The 16,906-nt window shown below is 35.3% G+C and overlaps 1 long non-coding RNA gene across 1 annotated transcript; it reads left to right on the top strand.

The window, feature by feature from the left end:
• Nucleotides 1-440: 440 nt before the first annotated feature.
• LOC135157640 (uncharacterized) lies at nucleotides 441-8,860 on the top strand. The gene is made up of 2 exons (XR_010296626.1): nucleotides 441-513; nucleotides 5,504-8,860. It is a non-coding gene; the product is annotated as an uncharacterized LOC135157640 (long non-coding RNA).
• The last annotated feature ends 8,046 nt before the right edge of the window (nucleotides 8,861-16,906 follow it).

A 16,906-nucleotide genomic window follows, 5' to 3' on the forward strand; every position in this document is an offset into this window, starting at 1 on the left:
ATAGCTTTTTATACTTTTTTGTACCATCTCTCTTTTATCCAGTTCTTTCTTTTTTTTTTCTTTGATTTCCCTTTCCCCAGTGCATTCCACCGGTTCACTTCCTTTCCTTTCTTTCCCCTTCCTTTTATTTCCCCTGCCCTCTCCCTTTCCTTCATTCACTCATTCTCCCATACATTTGTCCTTCTCTTCTCAGGGTAGATACCCTCATTAAGGCCAATTCCTTCCGTTTTTCCTCTTCCTTCCATTTTTCTTTCTCTCTCTCAAATTTTCCTCCTCGCATTGTCTCCCTCTTTTTTTCATCCCCTTTCCCTTCTTTTCCTTATTCATTTCTCTCTCTTCCCCTTTTTTGCGATTTTGCCCTTCCTTTATCCCCTCGAGTCCCCTTGCCATCCCAAAAACTATATTGTCTTGGACCCAAGATGGCAGTAATTTTATTTACCATATAGGAATGGTGTTTCTGATGGAGTGACGAAGGAAGTGAGTGACTGATTGCAAATTCACTTGAAAATAATTGTAAGTTTCTGTACTATGTAAAATATAGATGATGTTTTGATGACTGTAGTGGTATATTTACTACTTAAATATTTCATTTGAGTTGTAAACCTACGTTTAGTAACGGTGTGTGCGTTGAATTATATTGACCAAACCGCAATCGCAAAGTAAAGCGAGATTCGTGTAGTCCCGCATATCGATTTTCCCGTCGCATTTTTTTTAAATAAAAAAAATGCAAAATTTAATGTCATGATTTGAGAAGTTGAGTTGGGCTCACCCAAGCGCTTAGAGAAATTGTGTTAGGCGCTATATAAGTATTGAATTATTATTATTATTATGCATTACTGCCGCCATGTACAGGAAAATTGAAGGCACGGCGCATGCTAAATTGGGAAAGACCACTCTAACTAGCACCAAGTCGGGGTCGGGACAACTCGGACCACGGGACAGGCTATTAATTCCTGTGTTAAAAAAGTGAGTGCACGCGAATTAAATGTTGGACTTAAATTACTAGATCTTACCATGGAGCTCCATGACGAAATCTATTCTTAAATTAGACTCTAGATCTTACTAAATTGAAAAAAATGTATAAATAGTACTCGCCTGGTCTTTTCTTGGGGTATTGAAGCCTTTTTGTCCAGAACTTGCTCAACTTTTGCGGCAAATTTTGTCGCCATAGGGTTGTGCACATTCTCGTTTAATACTGGTTGTCACGTGACACGGCAATGTCGTTAGGCTGTTTGGCCTGTATTCAAGGCGTTCTATCCGTTATGATTTTATATTGAATGAAGCAAATTCCATCAGGTATATGCCCCTATCAAGTCAAAATCGATACAGGGATCGAGAGGGGGGGGGGGGGGGTGGAGCCAAAAATTTCCCAGTCACATGGTATGAAAATGATTTTTTTTATGATTGTCCACGATCATTAGGGCAAACCCGTGTGTGGCAGTACGGTAGCGTGATGAGTAAAAAAAAATAAAATAAAAGAAAGAAAGACTAAAGAGGGCCAATGTAGGCATACTTGGCGCGTGGGGATAAAGTTGCTTTATATGTTCCAAGCGAGTGAAGCAAGCGAGAAAAAAACTTTTCGTGCAAATCTAAATTTGAGATAGATATCTTAACTTACACTTTTCCTTTTCTTTTCATTAATTCCCTTCATTTCTTTTTTATCTTGGTTGTAGAACTTTCGGGGGCCCCTAGGCCTAACCCTTCCATCGTGTACCCCCAGTGCAATATCAGCAGGTGGGTCTCGATAACTCTGGATATTTAGCAATTAGACCTATTTATAGAAAAACATAACGTTAATGTTTTGACCCCTTCCCCCCCAAAAAAAGGAAAAACAATTATAAACTAAGTTATATACATCCCCCTTTTCTCATTTCGCTTTTTATTTTCTCTATTCCCTCCTTATCTTTTTTTGGGGGGAGGGACCTTTTCGGGGGGCACCGCCCCTAGCTACGCGCCTACCAGATGAAGAGGCGAGCGAGCAAAACCTTTGTCACTTTTATTACAAATATCAATTTTGCAATAGATTTTGACATAACATTCGGAATTATTCTCGCATGCATTTTTCTTTCCTTTTGCTTTTTTATGGCCTTTTATTTCTCTTCCCTTTCTCTTTCTGTCTTTCTTTCTTTCTTTCTTTTCCTTCCTTCATTCCTTTTCTTTTATCCCGTTTTTTTTTTTGTGAAATCCACTGGACCGGGGATCAAGGGCCAGCCTGCATGCCCCCAGCGGTTTACGCCTCTGCCGTGGATGTAAGCTATATATACGCATGATCTTAATCTTCATTATGATTCAAACTATATAGAGGCGCATCCAAGATTTTCCAAATTAAGTAGGGGGGGGGGGCGGGGTGAATTTTCTCAAGTAAAATTTGACAACTCCCAAAAAAGGTTCTTACTAAAAAAAAAAAACCGGTCATTATATTGTCTCGCGTAAAGTTTGACAAGTTAAAAAAAAATGGTCACTCAAAATGAAAGTCATTTTGTCCGCGTAATATTCGGCAAGCCCCCCCCCCCCCCCACAAAAATAAGAAAAGGGAAAGTCATTTTGTCCACGTGATATTTGGCAACCCCCCCCAAAAAAAAAAAAAAAAAAAAAAAAAAAAAGGTTTTAACTATAGCAATGATCGAAGGTCATTTTGTCTCGCGTAAAATTTGACAATTTTTGTCTCACCTGCATAGCAGAGTGAGACTATAGGCGCCGCTTTTCCGACGGCGGCGGCGGCGGCGGCGGCGACGGCGACGGCGGCGGCGGCGTCAACACCAAATCTTAACCTGAGGTTAAGTTTTTGAAATGACAGCATAACTTAGAAAGTATATGGACCTAGTTCATGAAACTTGTCCATAAGGTTAATCAAGTATTACTGAACATCCTGCCTGAGTTTCATGTCACATGACCAAGGTCAAAGGTCATTTAGGGTCAATGAACTTAGACCATGTTGGGGGAATCAACATCAAAATCTTAACCCAAGGTTAAGTTTTTGAAATGTCATCATAACTTAGAAAATATATGGACCTAGTTCATGAAACTTATACATAAGGTTAATCAAGTATCACTGAACATCCTGCATGAGTTTCACGTCACATGACCAAGGTCAAAGGTCATTTAGGGTCAATGAACTTTGGCCGAATTGGGGGTATCTGTTGAATTACCATCATAACTTTGAAAGTTTATGGATCTGATTCATGAAACTTGGACATAATAGTAATCAAGTATTACTGAACATCCTGTGCAAGTTTCAGGTCACATGATCAAGGTCAAAGGTCATTTAGGGTCAATGAACTTTGGCCAAATTGGGGTATTTGTTGAATTACAGCCATAAATTTGAAAGTGTGTTGGTCTAGTTCATAAAACTTGGACATAAGAGTAATCAAGTATCACTGAACATCCTGTGCGAGTTTCAGGTCACATGATCAAGGTCAAAGGTCATGTAAGGTCAAAGAACTTTGGCCACGTTGGGGGTATTTGTTGAATTGCCATCATATCTCTATAAGTGTATTGGTCTAGTTCATAAAACGTGGAAATAAGAGTAACCAAGTATCACTGAACATCTTGTGCGAGTTATAGTAGTTTTCAAAATCAGCACTGCTGCTATATTGAATCGCGTGATGCAGGTGAGACGGCCAGAGGCATTCCACTTGTTTTATAAAGTTGTCACTTAAAAGAAGGTCATTTTTTCCACCATTGATTATATTTGGCAAGCCCCCAACCCCCACCCCCATAAAAAAAGTTTGTCCCTAAAAGTGATGTATAGAAAGTCATATTGTTAATTTGTTCCCAGTAAAATTTTGAATTTGGCAATAAAAAAAAAAGGCCAAAAAGAGAAAAGAATATGAACGAAATATCCCCATTACAAATAATGCTGTACGTGATTCTCATGAGGGGGGGGGGCACATAACTAGTATTAACAACATATTTAATTCCAAAATGTTTACTATAAATCTCAAAAGGGTGAACGGGCAGAAATGCTCACCCCAACCTGAAACCCTGAAACTTTCGCCCCCGAGATTTCTACTTTCCTTCTAAAACTTAGAAAAAGATCTAGCTCTAAATCATGTACATGGGATAAAACTTCATTTCCAACATTTCTACGCTCTCGTTATTTTTAAACAAGAATTCATTAAAAAAAATGAAAAAATATTGTGAAAAGACAGAAGAGACTTGCCCGATGTTTACGCCGCCATCTTGTTTCTTATCGTGCTTCCCCAACGTTACGGACGCGAGCGTCCGCTTGGCGACAGCACGCAAATCGCGCGATTGCGTGCTGTCGCCAAGCGGAAGACAAAGAAATCAAGAGGGCGACGTAAACACGGCCGTAAGCTCTTCCCATCTTTTCATAACATTTCTCTTGTTTTTTTAATGAATTCTTCTTTAAAAATGTAATCAATATCGCAGAAATGTTGGAAATGAAGTTGAACCCCATGTACATGTTTTAGGGCTAGATCTTTTAGAGGGAAAGTAGAAATCTCGGGGGTGAAAGTTTCAGGTTTTGTACCCGTACGTGTGTGAATATAGCTTGGGATCCCAGGCGTCAGTGGAGTAACCATACGTAGAGTATATGACTTTTACTCCCCAGACGCCTCCAGGCTAGTCCTACGTAGCCGTAGGCATGATCTTCTTTGCACACCGCCCGCCACCGTCAGCATTGAGAGAATATGCGTTTACGGCAAGCCACACTGACACCTTTAATTATTTTTGGGGGGTCATTTGATTGCACTCAGATGCATTTTATATCTGATGGCGCCAAGTTATTCTTTATATGGGGGTATAATATCAGGTCGTCTTTCACTGCAAGACGACTCAAAACGGATGTCATTTTAACAACTCCGGGGTCAATCTAGGCCCAAATATTTTTTTTTAATATGTATTCTTTTATTTTCCCTCCTGTCTCCCCCCCCCCCCTTTCCAGTTTTTTTTTTCAATTAAACTGGAAATATCGAAATGGACGGCAATCGATCTCATTAGATAAACAACATGAAAACAAAACATTTTAAAGAATTTATGAATAGTAAAAAAACGTGTTTATAACGTTAAGCAAAAAAAAAAATAAACAGATACAATACAAAACTAAGATGTTAATAAACATGCTAAATCATTTATTTTATTTCATTTTCATAATGACATTTTTTTTGCTGAGATTAGTTTTAATCATTGAAAATTATATTTTTGCTTACTTGATATGATGAAGTGAAACAAACAAAAAATCAGCAGTAAAAATAGTTAATTCAATAATTGATTAATTGAATCGTATAGGCTAGGCCCTATATTGGCCCCTATGTCATGTTAAAGCAATAATGTAGTCTCGACTCCTTAACTTTGAAATGTTGAGCATATATATTTTTCATTTTCTAAAAGTTTATATTCTTATATAAACTTCCATAGAGTTATTAACTTTAAATATGACCAGCGTTTATGATCGTTGTCATTTTTAGCATTGTTTCTGAAAATTATATTTTTTCCATTGCGGATTGATTTCACATATTTTTTCTGTTTTATCATTGCAAAGCACTACTTTACCCACTTGGACATGTTTGCAGCAATTTTCATATTTTGCTTGTCTTCGATTACTCATCATGCAAAGGTATGTTTATACTCTAAACACTCACATTTTTATTTCTTGCGTGATATCTGACAAATAAAATAAATAAATTAGATTTTTCACATGCAGCCTCTCATATTTTCCTTTTTAGTCTCAAATAATCAGACACATTGATATTGTTTACTCCATTCAAACCATATTTTTACCTCAACGAATAACATTTAACGCATAATTTGTAAAATTATCATTATAAATAAGTATTCTATAAAAAAATCAGAATATTTAACTAATACAATGTCGAAATTGCTTAGTTAGTTCAATTTTTATGTCGGACAAGGGTCCCTTTCGTTGAAATATCAATGAAAGGTGTCTCTAAAAGGACACCGTGTTCTGCTTAAGGGAAATAATGAAAATTTTGATTTCATCCAGTTTGTTTTTTAATCTTTAAATTTTTTTCTCCGTTTACCTCATAAAGTAAGCTCCATACATTAATTCTACAATCCGTAATAAATAAAACATTATTTGATCTTCATTTATGGAAATATATGATTTTATGAAAAATCGTCATTCTGAAATAAAAGGTTCAGGTGACGATGAAGACTAAATATTTTTCTGATACTATCGATATTAAACGATGTCGCGGACTTGGAAGACAAAATTGCCCTCATGGAACGGAAAGTGCTGATTTGTCGCCAATCTTCCTATCTCGGAAGAATGGTCCTAGGACATTCCTTCGTATCGCTCATCTCGTCATGCAACAGGCCCCTGATCTACATGTACTTCTCTAAAAAAAACCTTCCTTTCCTTCTTTTTTTCTTCTTCCGGTTGGAGCTTGGATTTGAACCTCTCGCTGCTAATCGAGGCATCTTCAGTCTGTCGCCTTACTCACTGTGCTAGCAGGAATCGTTGAAAGCCATGGGTTTCATAACGGTTATCAACTGATATTACGACTAGTCTACTCTCCAATAGTATTGGGTATTTATTTTTCTGACTAAATAAACCGATGCCATTGTCAATTACACACACTCAAGATTTTGACGGAATAAAGCCATATTTTGGTATGTATCCGACTTTTCCTTCCTAAATCTCTTAGATAATTCTTGATAAACCTCCATATTTTTTTTTTCAATTTTAGTGGAGGGGACATATATGGAAGTCTTGCCCTAAACTGCAACAAACTCCCTCGAATTTCAGAAGAGGTTTTATCAAATAAAATAAAGTCCTACTACTAGACTAGTTCTACGAAACTTACCAAACGATGCGATGTGAAGTGTATTCCCCCACTCATTCAATGAACAAGGTTGTGATATAACCTTGTTCTCTGTTAAATCTCCATGTGTGGCAAAATAAGGGTGGCAATGTTTGGCATATTTTCTCTTTTTCTTTGGGACAAATGCTTGATTAAGTAAATTTGATTCTTTAATTTTAAATTATTTTTTTCTTAATTAAAAATAGAGATTGAAAAATGAGAATTTTCTTATATTACTTTCCACCAATAGAGGGCATACACAAAATATGCCCAAAATTCAAGTTTTTGAGTGCTCTGGTGAATACAAAAATTATTCCCAAGTTACTAAAAATTGCAACTGTATGGAAATTAGTAATTTTGGTCACAAAAGTGATATTTTAATGATTTTTTAAAGTGTGTGCTCTGTACAGCATTGGCATACCATAGTGCTACCTGTAGATTCCCCACAGGCAGGATGGTTGCCACTCACACGTATTGCGAGGTTAGTATTATACTAACCTCGCACCATGAACCGCATTTGGCAGTGGATATCTAACTAGTGGGTCGCACGTGCTGTGATCTCACTTCTGGTGTCCACAACACACGACTTCTATGGCTTGATTTTTCTGTGTGCGGCGGCATGTAATGAACCCTTGGGTGGATGGTTGCAGTGAGCTAGTGCTATTCCCCCTAGTGATATGATGAATATCCCTCAAATAGCATCATTTAAGCGTTGATTTTTCTTCTCTTTGACAAAATACGGAGCTTGCTTCTATTTCCCAAATTTTTCATCTACTTAAACTCACTTAGCTAAAGACATGTCATTAAAGAGGGCGCATGAATTATCTTCATATCAAAGACACTATACAAAGAAAAGACAAGGGCTAGGCATAAAAACTATTTTACATGTGATGGTGGTGGTGGTGGTGATTTTTTAACTGATTGCTAAGAATATTATTTTTCTTATTTCTTTTATATTCATTCCTTTTTTCTATGAAAGAAAGAAAAAAAAACATTTAAATACATATGAAACAAAAAACTGAGGAATAAGCAATCAATAGGGGGATTACTTCCCGAAAACGATATGGTTGTTGATTGAAGATCTATGAGATATTATATAAAAGAAGAGCTTTCTAACAAGAGGGATTAATGTTTTAACAAGTTTTTCGGTACTTAAAATTCTCAGTGTACCAAGCACCATATGTGATAAATTCAGCTTTTTTTCTTTTTTTTAGAGAGAGAGAGAGAGATTAGAGTTACAATTCCAATAATCTCAGTGGCCTAAGATATATTTTCTGGGGTTTACATATTGACCCGTAAAGTAAAGACTGAGAGTGAGAGGATAAATGTGATTGCAAGATTTTAGTCTCCTTCCCATGTTTTGCTTGTATCATATTTGAATGATTCTGAGTTGAATTTTCATAATTTTGTGTGTGGTTGTGGCTCATTTTAATAGTGAATGAAATAAGCTGAAATGTGCTTGTCTTCTTTCACAATTTGAGCTGAGGATTTGTTTGATGCAGAGTGTCATTTCTGCCTATGATATTTCAGTATGGTCACCTCCATCATCCTGTTTGTTTGATTCACCATAAAATGCATCATGGATACTTTTTTATTTCAACCATTTTCCAAAGGAAGTTCCTTGTTAAAAAAATAACTAGATAACTGTTTTGAATACTTTGCTTGGTTTTACGCATTGGAATCGGGATAGACTGTATTTTATTGTCGTTGACAAGATAATAATTCTTCTGCAAAACATGTATATCAATTATCATCCCAAAGTAGGGTCAGAAACTTTATTTTATGCTTTTTAACCCTAAAATGGCCGGGGGGGGGGTTGAATCAACCCCCCCCCTCAACATTTTCTGCGATCATTCCGCCGCGCGAATTTTTTTGACCACGTCACTCTCAGAGTTTATACTTTTAAGTCTCGCGCATCTTTTAAGACCAAATTTACGATGCCCGGGTACGCGGTTCCGAAATTACGCAACATTTTGTAAGTGCATGTCAGACCAAAAATTGTTCCAAAACGTGATTTTGTGTACAAAGTCAATGCAAATTGAGTTTTCTCATCTTATTCATAAAGATATGATTATTTTTACTTTAAACAGCTGAAAGCAATGGATTTTAGCATAATTATGCTTCAAAAAGGTTGTGCAATAAATCTGGTGAAAAAAACAAAGAAAAACAAAAGGTTGAAAAACATATAATTACATAAGAAATTCATAAAACAATAAAATACATAAGAAATTGATTTCCAAACCAAAGTTTTTTCAATTGCCATTGTTAAGAATGCTACAAGGAATATTTTTACCAAAAATTAGCATTCTAGGAGCTTTATTTAGTGAATAAGAGCAAAAAGTATGATTTATGCATAAATTAGCATAATTAATTCATATAAAATAAAATCTCATTATTTTGGAAAATTCTACCATACAGCCTTGTAGATTACATCGCACACTACCAGCGTGCAAATTTTTGCGGCGATCGGCGGCCAAGATCTCAGGGGGGGGGGTTGAATCAACCCCCCCCCCCCCCCCCCCCCCGCCACAGAACAGCCAAAAAAGCCCGGCCTAGTTAGGGTTAAAGTGGAAGAAACAAGCTGAATTGTGCTTGTCTTCTTTGCATCTAGTAAATTCCCCATGTTGCGTGGAACAGTTCTGCCCTGACTTTAAATTCTATAAGAAGTCTTTTAGCTAGGCTTTTATATTCTAGATGATATTCTTTGCTTTTCAGTTTGTTTTGCAGAAATTTAGAATCAAGCAAACTCTTGGTTTTGCTTAGAATTTTTGGATCAAATTGAGATTCGTATTAAAAGAAAAGAGACATTTTGTTTGAAATCATTTGGTAGTGAGCTCAAATTTTCATTTAATTATGATTGTGGGAAAATACCATAATGTTTGCTAGGAGTCATTGGCAGACCTCTTTCACCCTCACCCCCAATCCGTGATTGATACCCATGAATGAGTCCCTTATTATGGGGATCGCTACCATCGCGATAATCATTGATTATCATTATTAAAGGCCAAGTCCACCCCAGAAAATTATTGATTTGAATCGATAGAGAAAAATCAAACAAACATAACGCTGCAAATTTCATCAAAATCGGATGTAAAATAAGAAAGTTATGACATTTTTAACTTTTGCTTATTTTTCACAAAACAGTTAAATGCACAACTCAGCGATATGCAAATGAGAGAGTCGATGATGTCCATCACTCACTATTTCTTTTGTTTTTTATTGTTTGAATTATACAACATTTCATTTTTTACATATTTGACAATAAGGACCAGCTTGACTGAACCATATAGTATTAAACAATGCTCATTCCACATGTTCAGGGAGGAATTAATCATTGTTTAACTTAATGAGAAGAAAATTAGAATATTTCATAAAATAAAATACAAAAGAAATAGTGGGTGGATGACATCAGTTCCCTCATTTGCATACTGACCAGGATGTGCATATAACTGAAATAGTGAAATTTAGCAAAACTTGAAAATATCTTAATTTTCTTTTTTTACATCCGATTTTGATGAAATTTTCAGTGTTATGCTTGTTGGATTTTTCTCTTTTTACTCAAATCAACTTTTTGTGGGGGTGGACTTGTCCTTTAATTATCACTATGATGCCCATGGTGATGATGATATGATGATAATACTCATTTTATAATGACTATGATGATGATAACAATAATCATAGTTAATAATAATAGTAATGATAATAGTATTAATATATTATTAGTATTACGATCATATGATTCATTGTATTAAAGAGAAATTCCAGTAGTTGCAGTAAACACTGATTTCATGAGAAAGTCTGTAAAACCAGGCTTAATTGTCAGTATATCATCGAGGATCTAGATCTGGTACAGTTACATAAACTGAACTTTGTGAAATCTTGAAATCTACGCTGAAAAATGTTCAGACTGAACTACCCCAACACAGATAAGCGCACGTGGGACAGTGTATAATTATTGCTTTGAGCGTCGGGCCCGACGCTCTACCCGAATCCTTTGCTTATTTGCTGATTTCTCAGCAATTACACAATTTCTTCCAGAATCCTTTGGCACATGCGTTTTATTTATATACAAACAGACACTTTGGTGGTCATTTCATTGGATTCTGTACGAACTCATTTTGATATCGTTACCAAAACTAGCATTTACCTTTAAAATATATTGTTCAACTTTAAATTATTTGTGGGGATGATAACAGAGGCCATCCCCCCATCTGAAATATTGGGGTGGGGATATACAGTACCAGTCAAAATTCTTTGACTACCTGTTTACTTGTTTCACCAGAGAACAGTAGATTCAGTGGAGTCCAAAACAGGTAAACAGGTAGTCCAAGAGTTGTGACTGGTAATGTATACATGTACCCCCTCCCCCTTCGGACCGACACCCATGCTTGAGCCGCATGTTCAAGGAACTCCATCAACTTGATTTTTGTGCAAATTCAGTGCGGTATATATTTTATTGTTCATTTTGAAGAAACGATCCAAAATTGTGAGAACAATTGTAAAATAGGAGCAAAATTACATTTCTTCATTTTTTGCACATTTTTGGGGGACCCCATTACTTTATTGAGCTAAGCTGGCGCATGCTCAATAATTGGAAGTACATTGTACAGTCTCTTTCTCATGCCTTCGTCAAAGCCTATCTTCATGTAGATTCATGTACTCATTCAGACCGGCTGTGCCCCCACCCCTTTTGAGATGCACAATTGAAATTTGTATTATCAAAATCCTGTTAAAAGACAAGTTTGAAATATTTTTTTTTCTTGTCAAATGTTTCCTCGGGGGGGGGGGGGGGGGGGAAGGGAAAATGAAAATGTGCCCCCCCCCTTTGGAAAATCCTCGATCACCCCTGTGTACTCAGACAGTTGCAGTCGCAATGCCTTGCCTGATGTATCTCACGCCGCTGTCATGGTTCCCTACTTTGTCTCGTGCATTGCTGGGGCCCGTTTCATAAAGAGTTGCAACTATGGTAACTTTGTCATTATGGCAACTACCATGGCAACATCGCTCATCAGCCAATCAAAATCAAGGTTTCCATGGTAGTTACAATAATGGCAAAGTTGCAACAGTTGTAACTCTTTATGAAACGGACCCATGGTCTATGAACTTGGCATCTCTACAATCTCATTTTCAAAAGATCTCTCTCTCTCTCTCTCTCTCTATAACTTTCATAAATCTTTAATGGAATTTTCTTGAACCTTCACCAATATGTTTATATTATTTTAAAACAAATTATTCTTCGGGTGAACTTCCCTTAAAGGGATTTTAGTCTTTTGTTAGCCTTTGTTTAAGTTGGAGAGGAGGTGTTAATACGTATGGGACACTTTGTTCCCATAGAGAACGCACAGAGTTTCTTTCAAGATTGTAAAAAAATTATGCAAATGATTTCAAATATGGTATAAAGAAAAAAACAAAATATTCTATTGATATCTTCTATTAAATATGATTCAGAAGACTGAAAAGAAATTGCCATTTTGACTATCCATCTGTTATTCATGGTTTCATGAATTTCTCTTGTCTATAGTTTTTGTCATATTCTGGTTTATATACATTTTGTATATGGTCAATTCCAGCGTAACGGACATGACGTTCAGACAAATTTTTTTAATTCAAAGGTTTATACAGTAGAATTAGCAGTCTTTTGATAATTTTTACTGAGCTTATCAGACACATTTAAGTATCAGTTACATACACATGAAATTTCAAATCGTTTCATTGAACAGTTGCGGAGAAATTGCACTCTTTGTGAGCGTAACGGACATGACACGAAATGGACGAAGCATTTTTACCTCCTATTGCTTATCAAAATTCCTGTGAATTCTTAGATTGCATGCACCTGACTTTGGTGTTAATTTAACCTTAAGATCATGCTCTATCCATAAAATGGTGTTTAACAACAGTTTTGCAGTGCATTCTGTATTCATAGCTGAAAATGTAGCGTAACGGACATGACACACGAAGCGTAACGGACATGACAGTTTCGTCCACTTTTTGTAAGGAAATATAATTATTTTATTACAAGATATGGTACAAGTCTAATTGTTTACATGTTAAGGCTAGAGGTTAGAGACACACATCATAACTGGTAATCTGTAATATCTCCTATTATTTTGCAATTTGAGAGGGGGTCTTTTCGTACAATATTTATAAAACAAAAAATATTTAGAAAAATTTATTTTACACCAGTTAACAACAGATAATGAGTATTTTCCAGTTACTACCATCCGCCACACCTAATTAAAGGAGAAAAAGTTGTTTGTAAAGATTATTTTTTATTCATGGCTTACTATTTGATAATATACACTAGCGTAACGGACATGACACCCTTACGAAGTGAACTTCATCAGCACTTCTTAGTTTCAAAATGAAAGAAATATGAATAATGAATGTAATTATGTAACAGCAAAGTACCTTTACTAACATTCTTAAGAAAAATATGTAGATATTATTGGCAGGTATCATTAATTTAATAGCTATAGCCTACATGATAATTTTATATAGAATACAATGTTTATCGTACCACTACGGCACACTGAGAAGACCAAATCTTATTTTTTGTGAGAAGAAAACAGAATGTACCAGACCTGTATAAATCCAAGATGAACATATTATGAAATGAATTTCATGATAAAGAATATGTACTAGTATTAATGTCAGTTTTAAGATAAAAAAAAAATGATATTAAAAAGTATTTTAGAATTTAATAGCAGTACCTGGAAACAAGTCTTTCATTATCGATGATGTATGAGTTGAAAGGTAATCGGAATGTTTGTAAATCGCTTACTGAGATTTTTTTTCGTTCAAAATAAATATCATCCTGAGTATTATCATCCTTTCATCAAATCTTGGATGTTCTAAATCTTACGATCTTGCTTGCTGACAAATGTGGCTGTATCTAATTTCGTTGCATTGTCCGCGCTGCTTGTGTACAAATGAAGATACATCATTCAAATCGTGATTATGGCTGACCAAAATACTATGATGACATAATTTATTGATCGCGCCACATTCCTTTCACAGCCCCTTTACTTTGTGATATTGCAAAGAAGTGCCACTGTAGATTCATGGATTCATAGTGCTACATCATGTATCACAGATATCTGAATACAAACTTGTTTTTAAATGTGAGCCCGTGCCATCACTGAAGAAGTAGAGGTTGGTGAAAGTCAGATACTTTGAAGCAATATCATCAATGATCTCATGAATTCACAAGTTGGAGTTTTATCATGCTCCAAACTGTCAGTGCAAACACCTAAGATAATCAATTGTATTGTTCAAACACAAATGATGCAGATTGTGATCTGAGTATGTTGCCAGATCTAGCTGCATCTTATCCTAATATTATGTTGCATACCGTTAATTCTCAGAAAAATATACCAGAACAAGAGCTGAACTTTCATCATTCACCAACTTCTAAAAATAGCTTGAATGACATGCAGATTCTAGGAGTTATTACATCCAGCTATCCTCAAGCAATTGAGACTGACCTTAGTCTGTGACACTGAGCCTAATATTTTGTTTTTGTAAATGCTGCCTTTTGTCATATATAAGGCGTCATGTCCGTTACGCAAATTGTCATGTCCGTTACGCCATTTTTATGAAAATGAGAAGTGGTAAGGGAAAATGATTGCTACACATGGTAGGGGGTTTAATTCTAACATAGAATCTGAATCTGCGGTACCTTTAGACAAATTTCCTGTAAGCTATGAAAACTTTAAGTGAAAAACGTAACGGACATGACACTGATAATGGTAAAGAAATCACACAAATCTGAAGACAGATTTCTCTAAAATTGATGAATGGCATAAAATTTAACGATGATTTTCTGTTGATTTAAACATTAATCAACTATTCAAAGTTAAAAGAGACCTCTGGGACCTTGTTTGCTTTTAGTAGAGACAGGAAACATGAATTGTTTGAAAATAGCCACATTTTTTACATTTTGCAATTTACTATTCTATTTTTTTGATGATGGAAAAAACTACAAAATTTTATCAATATTGCGATTTTTCTATTGGAAATTGAGACTTTATAGATTACTTTTTAAGAAAATTTGACTGCTTAAGTGAAATCTGAAACTTTATTTTTTCTCTAAAGTGAACATTTTCCATGGAATTGCCCATATACCTAGTACCTAGATTTTTTTTTTATTAGTCCTCTTATTTTGACTTCATAATGTTAACTTAAGACACACTACATGTACATGTGTACATATAGATATCTTCATGGACTATGCACCATGTTGTTTATATACAGTATGTTTTTCTTGTTGGAACTGGCATCATGCATGTTATAGGTCATTGAACGTTTAATAGTGATAATATATTGAAAAGTGGATATTGACTTTAAAGAGAAAATAAATGCACTGTGAGATTGCAGGGTGACACGACATTTGCTTTGGCGACATGATTTGCTCCTGTGACATTTGCTCAGGGCTTAATTTTGTCTAAGATCTAGGGTTAGGATTAGGGTTGCACAAGGGTTTTATGTTAGGTTTTAGAGTTAGGTTTAGGGTAGGGTATACTGTTATACAAGCAATGTTTAACCCAGGGTTACAGATGGCCATTTGATTTAGGAATTCATACCAGAGGAAATGTCATGGAACCTTATTTTTAGTGTGTCTTTTTACATATTCTTATTTTTGCATTGATCAATAAATTTAAAATGAGCATTTTTGAAATTCTTTAAGATAATGTAAATTTGCTCTTGAAAACCAAACGGGTTATGTTGATCAATAGGGGTCACCTTCATGTGTCAAGGAGAAATCAAACTCTATTTGTTTTGTATGATTTGTTCTTTATCCAAGCTATATATGTAAATATTGAACATCGTACTCCTCATAACAGGTGCCTTTACACCCTTCTCAGGAAAAATACATTTTTTTACCTTCTCTGAAAATCTGGAATTCACAATGTAGCCATCAACATGGAAATCCCCTTGAATAATAAGAACTCAGAGAAATTTGACACTCAGTGTGTGGAGTATTAGTGCGTTTAAATGTGCAAAGATCGATTCCTGAAGAACGGTTGTGTTTTATTTCCAATAACCAGTTTAACAAGGCAAAGCTATCTTGAAAACTACCGTACATTGCGAGGTGTTTTCCATACCGGTTTAGAAGATTGCTTCCAATACAGCTTTAACCATTCTCATCTTCTCATTTAAACATTGAACTAGTTTCCAGTAAACCAGTTTTAGGACGGTATTATGAGAATGGGGGTCGTAGTTACTGTGACAATGGAAGCCTTCTGCCTTGAGTGTAACATTTGATTTGATTTATTGTTTTCTTCTGCATTCATAACATTCGTATACAAGTAATGAACATAATATATCTGTAAATTGATTTTGGTATGAAATTACTGGTACATGTATATTTTCATAAACAAAAAAAAATACTAAATAGAAATTCGTTCTAAATATATGATCTACTACCGACAAAAAAAGTTATGAACTTTGCAGGAGAAGGACTGTCATTATAAGCAGATTGCTTGAAAAAAATGACAACAATAAACATAAAATGATTATTTCAAAATATTTTTTAATTAAAAAAAATATGTCTCAAGACATTAAACTCTGATAATGATTCAGACAATACTGTACAATTCATCACAATGTAAATAACAAGGCAAGATACAGTATGTAGTATTACAATTTTACAAAGGAGAGAAAACAAAAGACAACATCAAATCATCAGAAGATTAAAAAACAACAGATGAATTCACTCTGAATAAGGTCTTGAACCAACGATTCACAAACAAAATTTGAATTAACAAACAAGGCTGAAAGGATGCAAGAACATTGAGACCTTTATGAGGCTTGGAGAAAGTCCCTCTCTTGAGTATGGTACTACATTCGTGTACACTACAAAATAAAAACTTAATTAGCAGGCGTGAATGCTTGAAAGTACTGGTAAATTGCTAGTTTGTCTATTTCTTACTCATCACATGGTCTGCTGTTATTTAGTCTAATGCTATTCCGTCCATCAACATTTTGCCTAACAACTGTTTTGTCCAATTACCATTTGGTCCAATAATCACTTTTTGTAATCACCAGTTGGTCTTTGACAATTTCGTCTCATGACTAGTTTGTCTTTTATGCCCAATTAGACCAAATGGGATATGGACTAA

Source organism: Lytechinus pictus, chromosome 19, assembly GCF_037042905.1.
Source record: "Lytechinus pictus isolate F3 Inbred chromosome 19, Lp3.0, whole genome shotgun sequence".
NCBI lineage: Eukaryota > Metazoa > Echinodermata > Echinoidea > Temnopleuroida > Toxopneustidae > Lytechinus > Lytechinus pictus.